Raw genomic sequence first — 18510 nt, forward strand, 5'->3', positions numbered from 1 at the left:
AATTGGGTCCCTGTCATCAACTCCTTCCTCCATGTGAAAGCCTCTTTGCCTAGCGCAATTCTTCTCCTTACGTCCCTACTACTTTGACCTTGCTGGTTCAAAACACTTCCGAGATACGTAAATTGTTATACTCACTGTAGTTTTTGTCCTCCTATTTTAATGTTTAGCTTAGCCTTTTTATTTCTAGAAAATCGTATACCCTTTTTTTTATTAATATTGATTCTTCTTCCCATCCTTTTCGCACTGAATTTCCAATTCACTAAGTAATGCTTGCAACCCCATGGCTGACTGACAAACTAAAGCTTGGTCATCAGCAAACCTGATTTTATGAATTTTTCGCCCACTTTCATTCCTACCACCAGTTTTTCCCATGCCTCTTTCATCATTTCCTCTGCACATAGGTTGATACGCAACGGTGATAATGGACAACCCTGCTTTACACCTCTTTCTAACACTGCCCATCCGGACTCCCCGTTCCCCACCCGCACCTGAGCAGTCTGAGACATATACCGGTTGCGAATCAGCCTCCTTTCCCTCCAATCTATTCCTATTTTCTGCAATATACTCATTAGCTTTTCCCAATTCACTCCATCAAACGCTTTTTTGAAATCTACGATACAAGCAAAAACCTCCTGGCTGTATTCTATATTCCTTTCGATATATATATATATATATATATATATATATATATATATATATATATATATATATATATATATATATGTATATACTCATATATAGGGAAACATATATAAGGAAAAGGGATAGGAACACGTATAAAGGACGAACACAATAGAGGTGGGGAAGGCGGAATCGAACGGATCACAAGAGTAAAAATATTTCCTCAACCGGGACTCGAACACCGGATCTTTCCACTTGCCGGGCGGATGCTCTTAACCACTTGAGCTATCGAGGATATGTAATTCACCCTGAGATCCGTGGGTCTTATATGTCGCCAAGCGCCCCGATTCTTTAGCCAAGAGATGGCGTCAGGGGGCTGTTTCACCCACCAAAGGAGAAATAGACAATACACAAGAGGAAAGGTGAGTGGTTAGAATTCATACAACATCATACAGGAAAAGAACAGTGCGTTTCAGTATGAATTCTAACCACTCTCCTTTCCTCTTGTGTATTGTCTATTTCTCCTTTGGTGGGTGAAACAGCCCCCTGACGCCATCTCTTGGCTAAAGAATCGGGGCGCTTGGCGACATATAAGACCCACGGATCTCAGGGTGAATTACATATCCTCGATAGCTCCTAGTGGTTAAGAGCATCCGCTCGGCAAGTGGAAAGATCCGGTGTTCGAGTCCCGGTTGAGGAAATATTTTTACTCTTGTGATCCGTTCGATTCCGCCTTCCCCACCTCTATTGTGTTCGTCCTTTATACGTTTGAATGTATATATGTATATATATATATATATATATATATATATATATATATATATATATATATATATATAATTAATGGGCTGACACAATATAACACAAATAGTATAGAATAGCAACAATTAAAAGGACACTCACACGGTAAATTATTGTTCGAGCTTTCGGCCCTCTCAGAGGCCTTCTCCAAGAGAGACTGAAAATATGCTGTTGCTTTGGAGAGGGGAAAGAGGTATGGGAGGGGAGGGGAGGTGTTGAGGGAATGCTGGGAGGGAAATTAAAGATGGACCCATCTTTATCATCTATACTTTCACAAAGTATAGAAAATGAGCAATGATTCCTTGGTTCGGTTATATTTGTGAGGAGGGTACCCAGTGAAAGCTGCCAGAATCGGTTTAACTCCATTAGTTCCAAAATTCTGGTACTTGTGTTTCACTTTAAATGTGCGTGTCGCTGTAGGATTGGTTTCAGGGTACCGGATCAACTTCTTTTTAAGTGCCGAAGAGGGTGATCTAAGCAAAGAGGATATGGAGAGACTGCGATTTCTACGGGCAACATTTGTTTTTGTTTTGTATTTTATATTGTTTACTGTATTTTTCGTCTTGTGAAAAATTTTCATCTGCCGAGGTGAAGGTGTGTCAGAGGGCATTTCATGATGCATAATTTTGGTTTTTACAATATTTGAAATCCATATAATTTTTATGACGTTACTATTGTATAACTGCCCATTCCCGAGCATAAAAGTACCCACCACATGGTAAGTTGTTGCCTCTAAAATGATGTAATTAATTTATAATAATGCAATATTTTATCGTGATGTTCAATTTCACACATGGAAATGACTTACCCTTCGAAATTTCCTAGATCCAATTATATCCAAGGGATTGGCAGAGCAATGGATAGATCGCTGGGTACTTGACTTGAGGGCCCGAGTTTAAGTCCCGAATGACCCTTGGGAATAATCTGAGAAAAACCCAAACCTCGTGATTTTACCAGCTCTCACCAAGCACCATTTCTTGGCTTCCCTATCCTCTATCGTTATAAGTGGATTTCAAACGCTTCTATTCTGTGACCAAGGTTGGCTATGATCCCACGTGCCAAAGCAATGTTTGGGTTGATAACTGATATACATACGTTTCAAAACTTAGAAAGTATCCAAAATATTAAAAGAACCACAATGAGAATTAATCATGGAGTGAAGGTTAAATTAAATATTGAAGCTCTTGCATGAATGGGAAGGATGTATGTTTAACAGTGATTTTGAAAATATTTTATTACCCCCATCGTACTACAACAGGAGATATCATTCAAACAAAATTAGAGAGATGAAGTGGAGAAGAGATAGATTTAAGATGTCACTTTTCCCACCAACGACAAGGCATCAGAATGACAGTGCCCGACTGCGGTAGGGTCATGTTCGCGTCAAAATTAATCCGGTGTATATTCACCCCTTAGCGGTGAATTGTAGGGTACTTCAATATCAAAATATCTAAATACCTATTTAATAACTATATATATATATATATATATATATATATATATATATATATATATATCTTTCAAATCAAAGCATTTTTTTATTACTAAGTATGTCCTCTGCGATACAGCTATTCCTTCATCATGATTTATCTAACCCTAAACCCAGAAACCAAGAAATTGAGTTTAAAATCTTGTAGTCTTATTGCTGTCTCTACTAACTTCACTGGAACTTCACGAGAATAGACGATGTCTCGTCAACAGTAATTTCGTCCGTCACGCAGGACATAAAGTGCTACAAATTGAATTAATTGACACGTAAACAGCATACCAATGGATTTTACGAGCGTCCTTTTTTAAGCTGTACACCATTTAACTAAACTAATGGGTAGAGGATTCGGGCAAGGGGAATGGGGCATGTAGGCTGGATTGGGAGGGAGGTTTGATGATCCGAATCAAGAGAAGACATCTTTCTATTCCCTCTCTGTGTCACGGGAGACAGGGGAGATGGATGTGGCACGTGAGAGATGAGGGGAACTTTTTAGCTGTCGGTTGGACTCACAGGAGGGCGAGGCGTCCGCCAGCAGGGCTCACGTGGATTTTCGGATTGGCTGCCAAGGGGGTGAGGATGGGAAACATTACTATTGCTGCTCCTCTCGTCTGATGGAGAATTTCAATAGCTGTTCCCCGGGATCGATGAACAGTTTTGCTGATCGCACCGAGTGCCTGATTATTTTTGTTCTCATGTTGCTTCTGTCAACAAGTACCAGTGGAGAAGAGGGACACGGTGCAGGCAAATCACGGAAGTATTTCCTTCCCCCTTCGTTACCAGACGATTTTCTATTGTTGGCTACATTTCTAAATTAAAGATCGGAAATTGAAGCATACGGCGCCGACATGAGCCGTGGATACATGATCGTTGATTAGGATTTATTATACGATTTTGTTTATTTTATTTCAGGGATTAAATCGAAGAATCTGATATCTCACAGATGATTTTTACAATCAACTTCGGCTCGGTGCCAATTTTGAGCTGCTTCGCAAGGAATCGCTAAAAAACAAAATCGGAAAAAGTAGTACACTTAGGCGGAGGTGCACGTGAAAGTTTGTATTCGATATTTCTTAATGGTTCGCAGACTCCTTTAACCTATTGGTGCAGAATTCTGGGATCACCCACAAGGTATTTTAGAAAACGTATTTTATGAAGCATATCTTAAGGTGATATTAAATTCTGAAATCCATCGATTAGGGCAGTGCGAACTTTGAAATGTATTTAATGTATTTTAAATCTAAATGTTGCTCACGGTAGAAGTAGCGTGATAGAAATTTAGTGGAGCATTAAAGCTCTTTATTGATATATCAACAATTTTACTATCCTTTAGCTCCATCAGCATAGTCATTTCTTATTAAATCAAACTCGTGAGAATAACTACTGAATACTGAATTACTGAATTACTGAATACTTTGAATACGATGCATATAAAACCCCTTTTACGACCCATGTACAACCCCTTTCAGTACCATTTTGAACAACTGGATTATGACAAAGAGGTCATGACGAGGTGCCTGGACGAGATTCCCATCGACAACATTCCAGAAAGCAGACCAGAAGCATGGCAGAGCCCCTGACATCGGTGTGCTGATGCACAAGGCTGCTTTTTTGAAGATTTTTAGTAATTTGTACTTTGATCTGAAATAGAGTTTTCCCCCGATTTATTCTGTTTATGTTTTGGGACCAATCATGTATGTTAGTCTTTTTTCACCAAAATTTGCTTTTGATCAATTATGATATCATCACTTTTGAAATGTTTCTTGGAAACTTTTGCGAAAATGCTGTGAGTTGATTTAAACTAAAATTTTGGAAAACTCTCCTGAGAAAAGATGTTTCGGCTCTTCCAGGAGACGCGGTTTCAGGAATCCAGAGTTTTCAACAGTTTCTCGAAGACATAATTTTACCGGAATTATTTATAAACTCCTTTGATTCCAAGGAGTGGCGAAATAGCTTTCTAGAGATCAAAGTCCCAAAGCTTTATCAGAGATAATGAAACGATTTCATTGCCTCTTGAAAGGGAACCAGTACAGTGGTTCTAAGGAAACCTGAGGCATCTGTTGCGCTGATTACGTTTAAGTTTAACGTTAGAGTAAGTCGTTTGCTTGGCAAATAGGCCGCCATCTGCACTCTCACAACGCGCTTCCCCTCTCTCTCCCTTCTTCTCAATTGTCCATAGAATCCAAGCTTCATCTGCGCGCAGATCCACAGACCAAGGTTCGGGAGTAGTTGGAAGCGTTTCGCTCGGCAATTGCATGTGAGATTAAATTAACCGTCAAACAAAAAATAATTCTGTGTATTAGCATGCCTTAAAGACAACTACACGTCACATTTTTGAATGATGGTATTTTCGGACCGATAAATGTGTTAATACAAATCTCATTTACATGTTTTTCCTTGTAGGAGCCGGAAAAATCTTTCTCAATTAAAATTCTATTTGACACCTTATTTTTTATTTATATAAATGCTTTCATCAACAGCGTACTAAATATTCATGTAATAATCACTTGCAAATTCTAATAACCAATGTTTGATAGGTAACTGATAAACATGATTCGAGTTTGATTCTGGCATTTTTTTTTAAGGTATTCTACCGGTTAACGTAGGTTTTTTGATGGACACAACTACCCAACGAACATTTCATTACTCCCAACAAAACGCAAAATCCATCATCCTATTCTATATCAGGTCCCTCTTCATCTCTGAGTACTTTCTTCCTCCCTTCATCCCGTCCAACATCCCTATCCTGTTCCTTCCCTTTCCTCTTTTGCCCAACATTCTACCCTCTATCACAGTCTTCAACATCCCACTGCCGGTCAACACCCCCTTCATCCACGTTTCCTGCCTCCATAGGATTGCTCCCAACAAACCCCTCTCTTCGCCCACCATACCAAGTACTTCCTCATTTGTTTTCTTCTCTGTCCATTTTACCTTCTCCATTCTTCTCCAAACCAACATTTCAAAATCCTCCAGTCTACGTCTATCCTCCTGCTTCAATGACCACGTTTCCGCACCGTACATAGCTACGCTCCATATCAAAGTTTTTACCAAGGTTTCCTTAACATCCTTACTCAAAGTCCCTGTCATCAACTCCCTCCTCCTTGTGAAAGCCTCTTTGCCTAGCGCAATTCTTCTCCTTACGTCCCTACTACTTTGACCGTGTTGGTCCAAAACACTACCGAGATACGTAAACTGTTCTACCTGCTCTAGTTTTTGCCCTCCTATTTTAATGTTAAGCTTGGTCTTTTTCTTCCTAGAAAATCGCAACCTTTGTTTTATTAATATTGATTCTCATCCCATACCTGTCGCACTGAATTTCCAATTCACTCAGTAATGCTTGCAGCCCCTTGGCTGACTGACAAACTAAAGCTTGGTCATCAGCAAACCTTACTGATTTTACGAATTCCCCGCCCACTTTCATTCCTACCTCGAGTTCTTCCCATGCCTCTTTGATCATTTCCTCTGCATACAGGTTGAACAGCAACGGTGATAATGGGCAACCCTAACCCTGCCTTACACCCCTTCCTAACACTGCCCATCCTGAATCCCCGTTTCCAACCCGCACCTGAGCAGTCTGAGACATGCACAGGTTGCGGATTAGCCTCCCTTCCCTCGAATCTATTCCTATTTTCTGCAATATACTCATTAGTTTTTCCCAATTCACTCTATCAAACGCTTTTTCGAAATCTACGATACAGGCAAATACCTCCTGATTGTGTTCTATATTCCTCTCGATTAATAATCTCATTACCGCAATGGCATCACGCGTACCTCTCCCCTTCCTAAACCCAAACTGATTATCCCCTAAGTAATCATATGCCCTACTCTCTATCCATTTGTTTATGATCCTGAGAACAACTTTAGCTGCGTGGGATATCAAACTAATTGTCCTATAGTCCTCACATGACGTGGCCTTTACCTTTTTCGCAATAGGAACTAAAACTGATCTCACAAAGTCTTCCGGCCAGATTCCCTCCTCATAAATACTACGACTCAGCCCATATGGCCTTTTCCTCCCACACTTTCCTAAGCATTTTAAAAGTTCCACGGGAATGTTATCCACCCCCACGGCCTTATTTAGTTTCATCTCCCTTAATGCCCTTTCTATCTCATTGTCTAGTATGCCTGGACCTAAGCCGTCTTCCTCTACGTCATTCTGGCATAGAGATGGAATAATCCTGGCGCCCAGATTTACAATCGCAGACGAGACAACAATGCGACCTTAAGGGACACTTATTGCCGGTATCGATATGGTGAATAAGTTTCCTTTCAAAATCCGAGAACAGCACAGAAAGGAGAAAACGTTTTTTTTTCAAATTTGAAACTTTGTTTATATTTCGGATACGAATGTGTCATACCGAAAAACACTTTAGTAGCGAGTTCAGAGTCTTATTTAGGATATTGTGTTTTTTTTCTGGTTTTATTTTTTAAATGAAATTCAATTCGGGTCCTCAAAAAAAACCTTAGTTTGGGATTTTGGGGAAAAATGTCGGAAGAATCTATAAATTCATACCACAGGGATGCAGATTTTTAAGAACCTCAAGAAAACGTGTAGGATAGACAAAAGAGGGCGCTGTTTACTTCTCTCGCCTCTTTGTTTTTCGCCATTTTGGTGAATTCGCTTCATTTATGGGACAATCTTGGCTCTCTCTGGCTGGGGCATCCCCACGTGAATGAGGGTGTCGCGGCCAATCCACACCCGCCTTTGGCGTGCGGGGTCGCAAGCGTTGGGAAGTCGTGAGGGGGCTGCGAGCGAAAAGGGCGTCGAAGAATTTCATAACATGCGAGGACGGCGCCGGGATTGCGTCGCAGCCGATTCGGTTATTGCATTCGTGCCCTATTCCCGTGGCCCGTGGAAAATCTTAAGCCCACGTGCGTTGCTATGCATTTCTGCGAGTATTTTCACATGACGCTATACTTATCTAATATTTCTTGAAAAAATAATATTCTCCCAAAGGAAAATAACAAACAGACCGCGCAAATGGTAATCTAATTTTCTTAATGATATGTCATTCTAGTCTCCCGCGTGATTTAATTACATATGCTCAATTAGTTGTGCTATTTTAGGAGTTAAAATATTCTGCGCTTACTGATTTTAACGGAAAATGTTCCTAAAATATTAACACACCATATTTTATAATTTTATTTTCTAGCTTTAATTTTTTCGTTTAAAAATAAAATAAGTATTAGTTGTTCTGAAGAATTATGCATACTTTAAAACAAAAAAATGAAAATTACATGTCCTCAAAATTAATCTTTATTAGATCCAAAGCGAATTTCACCGTTCTCAAATTATCACTGATTTACTCATTATTTTAGTCAAAAAAACAGATATAAAGTTTTAACAGTATGCTTTCTTAGTTTATGATTGACAATTTAAAGCTAAAAAATATTAATCTGATAATGTAATGGAGAGACTGACTCTGTGTAAATAAAGGGTTTTGTGATACAAATACGTACAATGACATGCGTTTACTATCATGAAAATAATATGCTTCTGCAGAGTGAATCTCCTGTCTAATCAAAATATACCAAGAGATGACCTTGTTTTAATTCACATGTGAGATGGGTGAGTTCACATTGTTCTTATTTCCATCATATGACCATCAGATGGGGGGCCATGCAGTTCAGAGAGAGGCAATATCCACCGAGCACTCTTTCGACTGTGTGTTCTGTTACAATCGTAGCAACAAAACGGGGAATGCAAATGATATTTATACCAAACGAATTTAATATAAATTAAATGTGCAGCTAATTAAGGCTTCTACTTAGTTCCCATAGTTACCTTTTGAATAAATTCAGATTCGAATAATATCTCTGCTACGGAGAATTGGATAAAGTGTGAGCAGTAGGAATTGGATTGCCACATTCATTCAAATGGATACTACTCCATCTTTAATACAATATATTATGTACATTTTTCATTGCAATCGATTGATACGTCCGCGGAATCACACAATTTCCACAATCATCATATTAAGTACACCGGCAGGCATTTCAGGCAATCATGGAGGTTGGTTGTTCATGACATTCGTTGGTTCTTCCCCAAAAGTCAGAAGTTTTAGGCAGGGGAGCGCATTTCGAGGCATGGGATGGGAAAGTTCGGGGGCGGCGTTAGGAATGAAGCGATGATTGGTGTGTACTTGTAGAGGGGGCACCCAGGGAGGAAGCGGCTCTCCTGGGAAAGGGCGGGAGCTCCTGGGCATGGGCGGAGAGCATTCGCAGTACACACCGGGGGAGCGGTTTGTGGACCAGAAATTAATGCCTCGAGGGCCGGGGGGAGAGGATTTCGGAAGGGACCCCGAGTCAGCAGCGGAAGGGGAGGGATGGGCGTGAAGAAAGATGATTGGGGAGTGTGCCGTTGGGGAAGGGGCAACTTGGTGGAAAATAAGCCCCTCTGTCCTGGGAAGGGACGGCGGGCAGGCTTGGAATAAGATTTCTTGACGGAAAGGGGGAGTCATGGTTAGAGAATGGGCGTCGTACAATGCGGAATCGTTCTTTGGGGATAATCGGTGGACGGTCAAATAGATCTGATTGTTGACCATCCGCCTTGTTGTAGTTTCACCCGCGAGGCGTGGCATATTAAGGATCCTGTACTCCTTTTGGGGTGCATCACTGGAAAGTGACGGAAATGCAGAGCTGTCAAAAGGGGATGTACTCCTATTGTCCCATTTGGGTTGGGATCCACCTGGAAATAACCATAGAATCACGAGAATGCCAAGGGGTAAAGATCGCAAAATGTATGTGAAAGTCCAGGAACAGCGCGTGGAGCTTCGACTGAAAACCTATTTCTAAAATGAATTGCCCATTTTATCACGGCAGAAGAGTGATAGGTTGGACTTTTGGTGTTGCAACCGATATTGGAGATAAAATTAGGCCCCATAATTACATTAATAGGGCCCAATAAATTGCCAAAAACAATTAGATAGACTGTCGACCTGATATATTCAAGTACTCGTTTTTACTGCTGACGATTCACGACAACAGTTAAAGGGGGATAACCTAAGGAAGTAATTGGTACGTTCAGTCAAAATTTGGGGCATAAAAGATTACATTACATAAGCCCACAAAACTCTGGGAGTCCGGCGTCCTAACACCCCCTTACGGGCGCCCATTTGCCAGGTGGGGTTTAGCCATATATATATATATATATATATATATATATATATATATATATATATATATAACACTTTTTGAAAGTCTCACGGACGTGAATAATAATGTATAACACTTAGCACTAGTGGACACAGACAAAAACACAGAAACACACAAAAAAGAGAATCTCTATTTTTCGAATTTTCGGTGGTCGTTGCCACCTTTATCAAGGAAGAGAGGGACAGAACTTATATATATATATATATATATATATATATATATATATATATATATATATATATATATATATATATATACATATAAAGTCTATTGTTACTGTAAATTGTCCGTCCGTAATGAATGAGTACTACCCGGTAATAAGTGTCTGAGCTGAACTGAAGCCTACACTCTTTTAGTGTTTTCTCTTGTCCTCTTCGTGATGTTCGGTCGCTGTCTTTCCACGCGGTGCCAGGTGCATGAGGAAATGCAGTGAATACAGGTATATATAGAATGGCTGGTAACTTACCACCCCCTGCCATACGTCCTTCCAATGGCTTGCGGGTTATTAGGTAAATGTAGATTTATAATAATTGATTCCCTCAATACTTTTATTCTCTCTTATTTAGGAGCTGTTATTGGACCAATATTGTGTATTGTGTAAATTGAAGACTAGTTAATTGTGTTCGTCAAAATATCAGAGAGAGAATTTCATGTTTATTTCAATTTAATATGAATGAATGACCTCAGTCTTTTTTTAAGTACACTCTTAGACATTCACAATGTCTCACTTTTTCCTCAGAGTAATTTTTGGTATTACAAAAAGCTCTCATTTCGTAGTATTGTGTATGTTTTAAACATACAACAAAGATTTTAAAAAATGACATCAATCTTTTGAATGAAATATGAGGAAAGAGAATATTTGACCACTATATTTTCCAATAAACTATTCGATATTAATATAATCAGTGTGCAGTTAGTATTAAAATGAATTATGGATTTCAATTGAATCGAATTTGAAATTTCCATGTAAATTTTAATTATTAACTAATTTTCTTATCCGTTTATTTTTTCAGCGTTATTTTATTTTCTCGTCGTGGATCAATCTAAAATCTTTTATTTTCTGCTGATTTACTTCTTGAAGATAATCTTTTTCTTGGTTTTTTTTCCTTCGCGTGGCGTTTTTATGTTTAGAGCAATCCGAGGTCGACACATGAATACAAAGCCTATCGATAATGAAAAGTGGATTTCGTTGGCCTATTTCCCGGGTAGTTTCCCCTCACAAGATTTTTCATCATGCTGTTCTCGACCGTAATGAAAGCGGAGTCTGAGATTGATTATCGATTTTTCCCTTCCCTTTGTTTTTTTTCGGAACAAAAAGAATCCTCGGGAAGACAAGCGTAGCAGACAAATGGTTAGCGGAGTATACGAAAAGTCTTACAAGGGCACTCAAGACGTTTCGCCAGATGAACGAGCAGCCTTTAACATCGTATTTGGAAAAAGACAAGCACACAAAACGTTGGCCTGACCCACAGGCAAAGGCAAAGGGGGGGGATGTACCGGCACTAGGCGTTCGCATTGAGCCCCAACAGTAAACAGCCATTAAATTCCATTTGGTTCGCTGAGCAGATTTGCATACGCTTTCTTGGCTCCGGATCCGTCAGCGTCCGCTCAAATTTGACTATGTAATTAAATAAAACCTCAGACAGTCAATTTATTCTTGTATCCCAATGCGACCAATCAAGGGGGGCATTGTTGTTGGCTTAGAAACGACAAGAGGGGGGTGGCCAAGACTTCATCCCCCTCAACCACGCTCTATTTTAAAGAAGCTTTTCATCCCCTCAGTCCTCACTGCCCTGAAAATGAGGTGGTGGTGACGAGGGGTTGCCGTCTGGTTTGAATGCCCCCGATGGGGGAGGCAGGAAGGGGTTTTGAAAGCCTAAGAGGGCTTCCCTTTCAAAGCTTTGTCATAAGGCAGGTCAGTCGATGTATTGCCGAGCGTACGACGCGATGTGCTCGGCGATTCAACAAGCAAAGATCAAATTGAGGGATCATAAAGCATGGGTGAGGATGGACGTTCATCAGATTGTCACGTTAAATCCGCGCGTGCATTAAAGGCAGTTATTTCTTTTATTTCCTGACCTCGGCAACTGCGAATACTTTTTGAAATTGATTGGATGCTCCTCTGGTCTGGCGGATTTGATTTTCGTCTCTCGTTTTTGACAGTTGAGTGGGCCCTTTTTTTCATGTTCTGCTTGTTTACTGGGTGGACTGTTGTGACTTCATCATTTATATGTCGTGCGCGACGTCTATCTGTTGAGGAATTCAAGATGCTTCCTAGGTTTGAATGCAGACCACGTGTATTTCATAGTGGTGACATGGAAAGTGTTTTATAACACCATATTATGATTTAATCAACCTATAGTATATTTATATTCCCTCTACACAAAGACCTCCAGACTCAAACGTCTTACACTTAATGCAATCGACGGAGAAAGAATAAAAATTCACCCGTAAAAATAACAACAGCATCAGCATAATGGTGGAGAGACTAATCCTACCGGTTTAAAAATGAATCAAAGACATTTATTTCCAACAGGAAAGAATTTATTACTATTGACTAGCTCCGCTAAACTATAGTATCATCTGAATCTACAGTGTAACGAAATTTTTTCTTCGTTCTTTACAAATGGATTTACATAATGCATCGGTATCAACAATCTCTGAAACTTACCATCACGGATTGGGACAGCACTAGCGTTACAGCTCAGGTCCGTGGTAAAGATTCTTGTGATTCTTCATGAAAACTATTTAGTTTAGATAAATGCCCGTAGGAGAACACATATTAGACCTCTTTCTTACAAACAGTCTTGAGAGTTCTCTGAGTGCAGTGAATGTCGACGTTTAAGTGCACATAAAAACGTTTGCATCAATTTTTACAAGGATATAAAAAAGAGTATTGAATCAGGAGGTAAAATTTATATTTTAATCATAAAGCTGACTTTGAAAATTTTGCCAATATATATAAGATTATTTATTTCCCGAGTTTGAAGTGCGCTTAAATGATTTCAGCAACGAAGAAGCTTAGACAGAGTTTGTTCGTTTATAAAAAGGAACATTGCAGACTTCATCATTAAAAAATACGCCGCAACAAACCGCGAGCCCAGGTGGTGCAATAATGACGTTTGGAAACTCTTTGAAAGCCGAGAATGTTACACTCAAAAGTAAGGGTGGTTGGCAAGAATATATATTCCTTGAATAATTGAGGAATTTATTGTAAGAGTATATAAGCTAAATCTAAAATTGAAACTGAAAGACCTTACTCCTTACGAGAATTAATCTTTAGGTATCATGCAAGCATTTGGACCGTGAGTCTGAAGCACTCTGGTCATATGTCAGGGAGATAAAAGAGGGGAAGGAAACCGTAGCCGACTCAAAGCATTGTAACCATATCATCCATGCTGATGGCGAGGGAAAAGCTAATGCTCTCAATAAATTATTCCAAGTATTTTCACGAACAATAGTGCCACCGAAGAGGTCCCAGATATTCTACATACTGAGCTTTTGACAAATGTAACATTAAATGGACGAACGAGGAATTATCAAACTCCTCAAATAGGTCAAACTGAACAAATCCCTGGGGTTCACACGTATACCATCTGGGGGTGTTAAAAACATTAGCTCCAAATATCGCCCCATATCTCAAAATTATATTTAACAAATCGTTCATAGAGTGCAAATTCCATAAGAATGGAGAAACTGTATTATAAACTCCTATTTTTAAAAGTGTTGACAGGAACGACCACTTTTTTCGGACTAAGTAAAGACAAAGATATCAGCAAGTCACTCTAGAATTCTTTTACGTTGACCTCCTTCTATCAAATTGTAAATTCACCAACAATGGGTGATAATATTCTTGATTTTTTTAGCAACAAACAAAAATAGGCCATTGGAGTCCCCTTCTTTCAAGAAGGGGACTTCAATGGCCTTAAGTGCGTGCTACTGAGTCAATTTGTAAATTTTAAGAAATATGGTAATCACCGAGTACGTGGAATCAATTCCTTGAGATCACGCGCTCAGTATCCAACAAGTGTACTCTCAGTAAATTTATAAAACGTAACGCAAAGCTTAGATGGTACAACGCGTAGGATCGAAAAGCATTACGACGTCAAAAGCTATGTAAAGCCAAGATGAATGATATTAGGAGTGGTATCTATAGTGACAAAAAAAATTACATCACATATGATTGCTAATTATGATTGCTAATGATATGATGATGGCTAATTCTAAGAAGGAATTCCGGAAGGCGTTAAGCGAATTCAAAAGATAAAGATTACAGGAAAATTTGAAAGAGAACCCGAAAGAACTTTTGTCGTACGTCAGAGAGGTCCAGGGAAATAAGTCAACTGTTAGTTTACTCAAAAATGATAAAAGCAAAATAGTAACCAACGGGTTTGGAAAAAAACTAACATATTACACTCCTTCTTTCAAAGCGTCTTGACCAATATCTCACCTGGTATGTCTCCGACAGTTTACCAAACCATGCTGGCTAACCGATACCAAAATTGAATTCTCATATAATGGAATAGAAAGTTTTCTGAAAAATATTAAGCCTGATAATTCCTCCGGGCCCAAACAAATACCCGCTCGCATATTTAAAGTTATAGTCCGGAAATTGTGCCGTATCCAAAAATTATATTTTAGAATTCGCTGGTAGATCACAAGGTTCCCAGAAATTGGAAAACGGTCAGCGTAACACCAATATTTAAAAACGGAGACAAGGAGAAACCAAACAATTACAGGCCTATATCCCTCACAATATTTTCGCTCAAGGTTAAGGATCGTGTAGGTGCTAGTTCGATCGTGAGACACCTCGATAATCAGGAGTTATTAATTGAAAATCAACACGGGTGTCGATAAGGTAGATAAAAGTAGACGCGCGCTGGGTGTCTTCATGGACCTCTCACAAGGTCTTCGTCAAGGCTGATTGGATCTCTTCTATGGACCAAAAACGGATTCCTTTCAGAGCGACCTTAATCTGAGGGAACAAAGGAAGTCTGCTGGGGCGACGTCAAGACTATAGGGGGTGGGGGAGCGTTGGCACCTGGTGTTTGGCCAAGAACTCAAGGACTCGTAGCACGTTGTGGAAAACACCTTGGGCACGAGCTTGGCGTACACTTTCCTCGTCGCTAAGTCTTCAGTAACAATCCAAAATACAACAGTAGACGGCAATTTCAGAGTGCTAGCAACCATCCTGACACTCAATTGACGGTCAGAGTCAAAACAAGAATTGTCATACACGAGCCACATTGTTGTCGGTTTTGCTGGTTAATGGCCGCCCAGAGCGTTGTTCGTCGTGAACTTCTTCCCGGCCCTCCCTCAAGGCCTTTGACCACATTGAAACTTGTGTGAAGAGGACAAAGCAGAGCCCCCGTAAGCCTCACGAATATTTTTTTTAGTCTCCTCAAGAGATATTTTCAGTTTAGCACAAAACTTAGTAATCGCGTAACGCTGCTCGATCGTCGATTCCATTGTTTTCGCGACGAGGTCGGTTAGCCAAGGTTTACAATAACTGACGTCATGCCGTTTTTTCAGCTAGGAGAGCATAAATACCGGTATCCCGGCAAAACTTAGCGTCCCTTTCACATACTCCAAGTAGATTGATCCCAGTCCAACGAATAGCAGCGCCGCGGAAAATTTAATTGCATTACTTTTGGAACGCAGCCTGTACATTGACGGGGATGGTTATCAATCACTTTCAAGACATGAATATGGTGTTCACTGGAGTCGGGAAGTAAGGAATGATTCTGAATTGAAGGGTAAGAATGCATATAATGAAATAAGAATCATTATGCCAGAGGACAGTGAAATGGTGATAAGAATTTTTGGGAAAAGGTGAATTTTGAAAGTTGGCGTTATTGAAGACAAGTGTTCGTGTCCATCCAAGGATGTGTGAGTTGAAAAGAGGTCTGAGACCATGTGGTGAGCATTGATATAATAATATGAATCAATAGATACGAATAAAGGAGGTTCTTGAAAGAGGGACTTGAGAAAAGAGGGAATGGCTTGCCAGAAGAGGAGCAGACGGAAAGTTTGTGGCCAAACGTCGCCGAGGTGACATTCAGAAGAGAGAAATGGTCTTGAAAACAGGGAGGACTATTCAAACGAATTAAAGATTGAAGATTGCAAGAACAGGATAGCCATTACAAACGAAATTTCAAAAAAATGTAAATTACTTCCTGAAATAAATCAAAAACAGCCAGCTTTTTACTTTGTATTCTCCAAAAGAGTATTTTGTGAAAGTCACCCACGTACGTTTGTTTCCCGTGGTGGAAGAAAGCGCGCTTGCGAAACTTAATTTCAGGCATTTGATGAGCTTTTTAAATCAAAATAGTTTGTTTTGAATTTGCACAATTTTCCACACCGATTTTGTGACCGTCGATTAAAAATGCCATTAATGAAAGTCTAATATGACGGCAAAATGTACTTTATTGCAAAAATCATTCCCCGTTTTCAATTTAATACGGCAGCGATGCGTGAATTTCTGAAGAGGCGATGCAGTTTTAATTTCCTGGATTCCCGAGCGCAAAAAGCTCTTTTGCCTTGGGCCCGCCGGTTGCATGCGCCTCTAGATTTTGTAATGACATATTTTCAGGCAAATAACGCAGCCGGCATAATGGCGTACCGCACTTCGGTTGCTTTACGACACAATTTATGGCCCTCCGTGAAAACAGGGTCAAACTAGCATCAGCAGCATTTATGGTTTATTCCAGTTAGGTCGGCCTACCCGTTTTGAAACCATTCGCTAAATAATAGATAAACAGTAATGATCTGGTTATCGCGCGTAAATTTTATTCCTAATGCGGTCGGTGGAGTGACAAAAGCACATGCTTCCCTCGTCCATGGTCAGCGACTATGGTTTCTATTTTGTCCCGGGATGCCCTTAATTTTAATGCCTTCTGCTCCAGTTAACTAAGAGTGAGTTTCGCTTGAAGTTACTCGTATAGAAATGAATCATGAAACCGCGCTATTATTCTCCAATTCAAAAACATAAGCCTCCGAGTGAGTATGCGCCATAACAAAACCTATAACGAGTATTATCAGAATTATGGCCTCATGGAAAAGTTTCTCTTGGGTTGCAATATCCTAATGAAACGGGCGACTAAACGTCTACCACAAAAGGAGATTATTGCACGCGAGACTTTGAACATTTTCATAGTTTTTTTGAAACAAAATTTAAATTTATAATTATTCTATACATTTTTTTCAAGCTAATTTTCTTTTTTATCATCTCTCTTTACGGATATGTGTGCATATTGAAATATCTTTTGGGTTGGAATAGAATGTGAAAAGAGTCTTAAATATATGTATATACATGGATATGTAAATATATATATATACATATGTATGTGTATACATATATATATATATATATATATATATATATATATATATATATATATATATATATATATATATATATATAAACATGAATACCTACACATAGCTCTCCCATGGGTCACAACCATAACCTAATAGAAGGGTTGGTCGCCCACGTATAAGCCCCCCCCACCACAATTTTGCTTTGGCGGGCGGACTTGCGCGTTCTGATGACCCTCACAGCTATGCTGACGGAAGCAATGATAATTGCTCCTGGTAGAGTAACCCCATCCGGATAGGTCGAAGGTTAGGAGCCAGACGAAAGGTAGTCCGTGTAGAGGCTGCAAAGGCGTCCGGCCATCGTGGGCCAGCCATTGAGTGATGGTACCACGTTAAAAACACTAATGAGGAAGGCAACCGGAAACCACATCAATTATTATTCTTAAGATTTATATGATGGGTACTATAGACAATAAAATTCCTGGAAGTTATGTGACTCGGCCCAATTAGCCGTGTGTCGTGCCCGGCAGCGGGAGAGGCATAGCTTACTTAAGCGTCATCTCAAGTAAACCCTTTTAAGGGAAAATCGAACAAAAATCAGGTGATCAATAAAAAACACCTAATTTGTGACTTTTTACGACAAAAATGGCGTAAAAACGTTCGAAATGTGTTTGGAAAGTTGTGAATCGTTTACTTTCTTCAATATATATATATATATATATATATATTAATATACTACCTTGATCAAAAATTTCCCGGAATTTATTCAGAAAATTAAAAATACAAGTTTATTCATCTAAATCTATATTGTCCCCTTCAAAGTAATCCCCATCGACTGCAACACACTTATGCCAGCGCTTGATCCAATCCTCGAAACATTTTTTATATTCGGTTTTCGGTATGTCCATCAGTGCTTCCTGCGATTTTTCCATTACTTCCTCTCGGCTGCTAAAACGCGTTCCCCGTAATGGTTTTTTAACTCGATTGAACAGAAAGAAGTCACAGGGAGCCAAATCAGGTGAATTCGGTGGCTGTTGGATGGTATTTGTTGCATTTTTCGTCAAAAAATTACGAATAATGATAGCACTGTGCGACGGTGCGTTATCATGGTGCAAAATCCACGAGTTTTC

The sequence above is a fragment of the Hetaerina americana genome, unplaced genomic scaffold, assembly GCF_022747635.1.
Source record: "Hetaerina americana unplaced genomic scaffold, ioHetAmer1.1.p SCAF_6, whole genome shotgun sequence".
Lineage (NCBI taxonomy): Eukaryota > Metazoa > Arthropoda > Insecta > Odonata > Calopterygidae > Hetaerina > Hetaerina americana.